Source organism: Heterocephalus glaber, unplaced genomic scaffold, assembly GCF_053883595.1.
Source record: "Heterocephalus glaber isolate CG9 unplaced genomic scaffold, H.glaber_assembly_v1.0 deba00001577, whole genome shotgun sequence".
NCBI classification, from domain to species: Eukaryota; Metazoa; Chordata; class Mammalia; order Rodentia; family Bathyergidae; genus Heterocephalus; species Heterocephalus glaber.
The window spans coordinates 15,074,496-15,082,117 of record NW_028258358.1 but is presented as its reverse complement, the minus strand read 5'-3'; the positions used below and the strand labels follow the sequence as shown (position 1 = coordinate 15,082,117).

At 37.2% G+C, this 7,622-nt stretch overlaps 1 long non-coding RNA gene across 1 annotated transcript in view; it reads right to left on the bottom strand.

The window, feature by feature from the left end:
• Positions 1-5,959: 5,959 nt before the first annotated feature.
• LOC101708059 (uncharacterized) overlaps positions 5,960-7,622 on the bottom strand; it is a 29,548-nt gene continuing 27,885 nt past the window's right edge. The window contains exon 3 of the long non-coding RNA XR_015443715.1: positions 5,960-6,127. This is a non-coding gene — a long non-coding RNA (uncharacterized LOC101708059). The remainder of the gene's footprint in view (positions 6,128-7,622) is intronic.

Genomic DNA, 7,622 nt, shown 5'->3' with positions numbered 1-7,622 from the left:
ATTTATTTAGTCAGTCAGCCCACAAAGATTTGGTGAATACTTACTGTAAGATATTACTTAATAGAATCTACCAAGAATTTCAATGACTATTAAATTCCCTAGAAGCAAAGCCTGAAATAGGGATTCTTGTTGAAATTAGTTGAAGGAGTGCTGTCATGCAAAGGGCCCAGAGAAGTTTAGCAAAGATGTAATCTCATCAGGACACAACTTTCAGTGTAATTCATGGAAAACTCTGATTTTCTTAAGGGAAAATGGTCACTGTTTGTGCCTCATATCAGTCAGTTATTGTATGTGAGCTGTAACTTTAAATGTTGCAGCTTCACATTGGATTTGGCTGCTTTCGTCTCCCTTTCTATTAAGGAGAAGAGAGTTCTTCTGAGATGGGACAGTTTCAAATTGTGAGCAAAAAATGCACATTATAAGTAAGGTCAAAATGGAACAGAGCTCCAACAGCATTCTGTCTACTAGATGACTGTACTAGATACAATCATGACTTATTCAGTCTTTGGAAGTAGGAAACATCTTGGAGATCATGTAAGAAATGAACACTCATTTTCCACATGTCTCAAAAACACTGTCCAAGTAATACCCAACTTGACATAATTTGAATCAAAGTGTAAATCTGATTTCCAGCAGGTGTGAAAAACTTTTATTGTATCTGAATTTCTATTTTCTTCCAGAATTTTTTCTCTTGGTTAGTAGATAAGTAGCAGAAACATTACCTCTAGGATCTTATTTTTCTGAGAAGTAAAGAACTCCATAGCATATTTTAGATTAATAAGTATTATTATAGGTGTTATTGTTGCCAATCAGCATATGTTTCCTTTGCTTGATTCAGATGGAAATCATGAATCAGCAAAGTGCAGTTCTATTAGCAGTCCAGATGACACCAAATAATGCTGGATGCCAACAGCTGACAGCCAGATGCTGGTTACTGCTACTGCCAGCCATCACCATCCAAAGCAGGTTGTGTGGGATAGTGTAGGTCAGTTCTACCAGATACTGGTCTCTGCTGCTGGTCTTCACTGGGTGCTGGTCTCTGCTGCTGGTCTTCATTGGGAGTTGGTCTCTGGAGCTCTTAGACATTAACAGCTTGGAGCGTTTATTCATCTTTCTTTAGAAACAACTGCTCTATCCACACTACTCAGCATAAAAATCATAAGTAGATTTACAGGACTCAGGAGGAGGTTTACAAGAACATCAAGGCAAGTCTTTATTTTTACAGAGCCTGTGCTGCAGCACAGGAGGGAGCCCTCTTAGACTGAAATCCAAAAGTGGTTACGAATGCTACTTGTGTAGCAGTTTGCAAGTCTGTTTCAGTGAGTCACAGCTGAGAGTGCTACTAATGCTGGTTGTACAGAAAAGGGGTACAGATTCCACCTTTCCTAATCTTCTTCTTCTTATTTTTAATGGTGAGTGTGCTCTTTAGTGGACCGGCAGGCAGCAATGTGCCTGACTCACAGACAGCACAGTACAGGAGTGGCTCTGGGGTCTGTGCTGGCCAGCAGAGTGGGGCGCTACAATCTGTTCCTTTCCTAACCTTTTAGCCACTCTAGGGTGCCCTCTCTGTTCTTCAAAGATGTAACAGTATTTCTGAAGTGGTAGGAGTCCAGAAGGAGCATCACAATAAAGCTGCCTGGCTGCACTCATGTTGGAGCGGCGAATGACAGTTTGCTAGCCAGGGAGGACACCACTAGATGTCCAGGGAGGACACTGAAGCAAACTGTCTCAGTCCATTGGGGTGTAAGGGAGAGTAAAGGAGAGCAAAAAGAAAGTTGCTGGTCAAGCCACACCGCCTATAGGCAGCAAGGGAAAAATGAGAGTCTGGAGCTTCTCTGTCTCATTATGGTTTAGATGTAAAATGTCCCCCACTATTCTGTGTGTGGAAGGTGACTGGGTCATGGGAATGCTATATTCATCAGTGGATTTAACTACTGATGAGTTCAGAAGGTAAATGCGCTGTCCGGAGGTGGGGCCTGACATGGAAGTGTATATTCTTGACCTCTGCTCCTCCCATCTCTCTCTGCTCCCTGGAGGCCAGGAGTTTTCCTCTAACATGCTGTTCATAATTGCTTTGGAGCTGGATGACCATAGACTGAAACCATGAGCCAAAATAACCTCGCCTCCTATAAGTTGTGGGTGTCAAATATTTTGTTCCAGCAACAGGAAAGTGACTAAGGCAATAGAAAGGATTAACTGCTCAAAAACAGCTAACTAGATTACATTTGCAATGACATTAAGAAGAAATCAATATCGAAATTTAGATGACAGTGCAAAAGAAAAAAAAGCCCCAAACTAAACATAAGAATAAGAAATGAGAGATCGATTTCTTCAAATCACAAGTGATGAGGCAGAAAAACCCAAGGCTGGAATAATGCCTAGAAATGAGAGAGATGAAAGAAATGTCTTATCACCACTTTTTAAAAAAATAGCACCAAATATTTGGACCACAATTTATGAGCAGGAATCTTGAAAGAGATTAAGATTAGAATTGAAGGAGACAAAACCAGGGATTTCCTTTTTCTCTTAAAATGTCCTGGCTTTATATTTATGCTATTCTAGGGTTATATTAGCCAAACCAAATAGCCAAAATGTAATTTAAGAAGTTCTTAACCTAAACTCTTTAGATGCACAAAGGGTCCATAGGTAGAATTCAGAGGGTCCTTCTACTTGACTGAGTGAAAAATACTACACCATCGTCTTCAATAACATCTAACTAAAATTTAGTAAGTCCTTCAGGTATCAATGTTGGCAAACATCTTGGTCCCTCCCTATGACTTTGCCACTAATAGAAATCACAGATACTGTCATATCATAAGGAAGTTGTTGCAGATATCTTTAGATATTATTTATGCTCATCGTTTCCTCAAAAATGCTTGGTATTAGACCTCAGCCTCTTAGTCTATAGACACTCATGCGCTGGTGCTGTTCAACCAGACTGGGATTCTGGGCCTTGCAATGATGTTTTATAATAACAACTCAAATAGCTTTGGAAAATTTTGGAGAATTTTGCTATTTGCAATGGACTGGATGTGCCTCTCCCTCTAGAATCTTATGTTGAAATCCTAGCCCCTAATGTGATGATATTAGGAAATGAATCATTTTTAAGGTGATTAGTGCATGAATGTGGAGCCCACATAATTGGGATTGGTGTCCTTATAAAAAAGATATGATAGCTCTCTCTCTTTCTCTTCTTCATCATTTGAGGATACATCAAGAAGTCAGCAGTCTTCCAGCTCAATGAGGATGATCACTAGAATCTGACTATGCCTGCACATTTATTTTGGACTTCCAACCTCCAGAACTGTGAGAAGTAACTTTTTGTTGTTAAAGTCTACATTAATTTGTTATAGTAGCCCAAATCAACTAAAACACTATTCCTTGAGGCAAAATATCTATTTCATGTTGAGCAAGCTATGAAAATTCAAATTATATTTTATGATAATTTATATTTGAGGACCTAAATTGTCAACATTTGTAACCAAACCAAAAAGAGGACCTCAACTGGATATTTTTCATGACATGTACATTTCCCTGTCAAAGCTTACTGTTGTTATTTGTGCTAAGCAACAACAGCCTTCACACTGACACATGTAAAAATAAAATTTAACTTCAACTTGCAATATTTTAAATCAACTGTTATTTAACACATTTTTAAAGTTATATATTATTATATTGCAAAAATTTAAATAACATTTTCAATATAATTGACTTTCTTTGTAATCCTATATACTTTATATATTCCAAATATTATTCTTAGTAAAGATCTAAGGGCCTTATCAAATGCCAAGAGGCCATAATATAACAGAAGGGTAAGAAACCTTGATTTTTGATGTGAATTATTTGTTGTGTAAATCATGACATTCACTGGCCTTTGCCTTTATCTTCTCACTCAAATCATTCATTTCCTTAAATCAATTTTTCCTGTTTGTCTTAGTCACTTTCTCATCACTGGGACACAATACCCAATACCCACAGCTTAAAGGAGGGGAGGTTTATTTTGGCTCTCAGCTTGAGAAGTTTCAGTGTATGGTCAGCTGGCTCTAAGAAACTCCATGGTGGGAGGGCCATGTGGTGGGAAGCTGTTCACCTCATGGCAGCCAGGAAGCAGAGAACAAAGGGAGGACCTGGGAAGGGAGATGTACCCTTCAGGTCAATCCCCTGGTGGCTGGTCTCTTCTGACCAGGCCCCACCCCTAACGGTTTATAGGCTACAGTGCCCCTATGATCTAATTGCCTTTCAAACACATTAGACTTTTGCAGGACACCACAGATCTAAACCGTAACACTATTTTTAACACTGTTAAGATATATATTGTATTTTATAAAATTTACTTACTTCCCATGTACAATTTAATTTTTAGTATTGTCATAAAGTGGTTGCAACCATCACCGTAAGTGACTTTGCATATATTTTTATCCTCCCATTAATATCCCTTATACCTATTATAGTTCTTAGCTAATTGTTAGGCATGTTGAAGTTATATTGTAACTCCTTATCCAATTGATTACAGTGCTTTGGAGGTTATCAGAACTAATGTATAGTAAAAGTCCTATAACTATGCCTCACAGCATGGCAGGCATTTTAGAATCAAGTTTAATTTTAAAAGATTCTTATTCAAATTGATTCAGATGAGAGTCATCAGTAGATACAAAAACTAGTGTGTAAATGTTTGAGGAGTAACAAGATAGTTACATACTCTCAAAACATCTTTCCACAGGGCATTTATTAATTATAACGGGTAAGACAATAAAGTTATGCTGGCAAGATATGACAAGACACCATTTTAGCCAAATAATAAAGGTTAATGTCACCAATAATGAGACAAATCAACAGCATTTGCCTAATGTGGTACATTTAGTAAAACTCAGCGTTGTTTCTATGGTATTTTTGCCAAAATTGTGTAAGTTAAATCTAATGAGAAATATCTCACTTTGAAGGATGTCCTATAAAGTACTTGTTCCAAAGGCTTAAAAAAAAACCCTTTGCCTAATGAAATACAAAGAAAGTCTTAGGCCTTCTTTAATATAGGAAAGTACGGAGATATGAAAATTGAACACAATGCATGGTCTTAATTTTGTTGCTATACATGTCATTATTGAAACAATGGTGAAATCTGAATGAGGGCTGTATACTAAGAAATGTTATCATGTCAATGTTAATTTCCTCATTTTGATAATTATACAATTATTATGTAAGAACATATTTTTGGTTTTAGGGAATACACACTAAAGTATGTAGCAAGAAAGAATTCTTAAATGGTTCAGAAAGTGTGTGTGGGGGGGAACAAAGAGAAAGAGAAATTGAAAAAATGGGAGAAAAAGAAATAATGTGAGTATAATGAAAGTTAACACTTGAGTAATCTGGGTAGAGGCTATTTTGAAATTCTTTATGCCATTCTTGAAACTTTTCTTTAAGTATGAAATTTTGTTAAAAGAAAAAAATATATGTAGTTTTAAGTATACTCATAGCCATACTGAACTTCGAAAGTTTTCATACCTCAATTTCTACCTCACTATCACTGTTTCTTGCTACTGGTAATTTTTTTCCCTAGATTTTTTGCTATGCCCTACTTGCTTTTTCATCTGAGAATATGTGCTCTGTTCTTTTGTTTGTTACTTCCCTAGGGCAGATGAATGCTGAGTTTCAAACATATGGGCATTTTCATTTTCTGCCAAACACCTACAAAAAAATGCCAAAAAGAACAATCGTTGTGGTAGACTAAAATAAAGTATGAAAATATGGAAAAGAATGAGTCATATTTTGGGAGTCAGCAGCTTTGGTTGGCCGTTGATTCAATTCATGACCTTAGGAAAGAACATGTCATTGCTTTGTACCCTATACTCCTCATAATCTTTTTCCCCAAGCTTATATTAGAGTGTTGAAATAATTAATTTATGATTGTGTATCTCTTTGAATCTCCATGATTTAGATAATAAGCAGTTACTATGAATAAATATCCCTATAAACAGTACACTTATGCAAATCCTCTTCATATTTTGGTTGTTTTAGAACTGTGAATGCTTTTGATGAAGCTCAAGTATTACCAGCACTGGGCTGGAGATTTAGCTCGGTGGTTCTGGCAGCTGCCTCACAAGTGCAAGGTCCCAAATTTGATCCCTGGTACCTAAAAAAGAAAAACTCTCTGGTAAGTATGACCAGCATTGGCTTTGTGGTATACTTTCTCACTGGAAACATTGTATCATACAATATTACTGAAACCAATAGGATAGAATGCAAGGAATTTATGAAATCTGCAGCATTTTTCCTATTTTATCTTCTCATTTCTTTTTTTTTCTTTTGGTACGGGGGATCGAACTCGGGTCCTTGCGCTTGCGCAGCAGGCAGCGAAACCACTGAGCTAAATCCCCAGCCCTATCTTCTCACTTCTAGATTGGAAGTGTTTAAATTTTTGTCTTCCAAGTTTTTAATCCTCTGTACTAGGTATGTTATCTTTGCCTGCCTAGCGTTTATTCACCACTTTTCTGGCATCATCAAGTTGAGTTTCCCTTAGGAAAGCATGCCTTTCCCAACTGAATTCATATGATTTAGTTGGGACTGACCCAGGAAGTTGGCATTCATAAAGCAGATCCATCCAATCAGAGCAGCCTATGTCCCATCTACAGTGATTGGCTCAGGAATGGATATGTCATACCAAGGACAATGAGTCTCTCTCATGACTCATACTAAAAATTGCTAAAAGAACAGGTGATCTCTTTTCACTGGGACTGCTAAACTACAAGAAGAAAACTTGGTCTTTCTCATTGTTATTGTGCTACTATGAGAGTATTTCTAAGACTTTTTCCATACCAATGTAAAGCAGAGTTGAGATAAAAGGAAGCACTTTCCAAAATGATCATTTAATCACTTAAATTGGGTACGCCTGTAGAGAGATACTGAAGTTTGTTAATGTGGAACAACGTATGCACCCCCCTTTCCTCCACTTAAGTTGGTGAAAGAGCGCTGACTAAAATCACTTGGTATATGTGGCAGAGATAGCTGGTTGCATATTCTATATCCATTTCTACCCTCATTCTTAGTAACATAATCTCAAATTTATCCAAAGTCCAGAGGTACCAGCTTAAAAACAAGCTTGTCATCCTTCTACATGGATAGGTACGTTTATGTAATTAAGTGTTAGCCAATGAGTTATAAGTAGAAGTTACAGGATGGGGTTTGTTAGAAGGCTGTTTATTAACAGAAAGTTTGGATGTGTTATTTGCTCCCTGTCTTTCTGTTTGTTCTTGCTTGGAAGAGGCACATATGGCTGCAATCCCAGTTGCCATGTTCTGACCTTGAGGATGGAAGCCATATACTGAGAAAGGTATGACAGAAAGATAGAAAGACCTATGTTCCTGTTGCCTTTTTGAACCTCAGACCAGAATGGATCATCCACATCTGAACTTCCTTTATGTAAAAGAATAAACCCTCATGTGTCCAAGCCATTGTAGTTCTCTATTGCTAGCAGGTAACAAAATTTCTAATTGATATAATATATTTCTATAATCAACCTCATTGCCTAAATTTATTTTGTGTAGATGTAATAGGAGGAGAAATAGAGCAAGAATATTTTTACTTAAAAGGTAGTGTTCATGGTCAGCCTGGGCAACATAGCAAGAGCC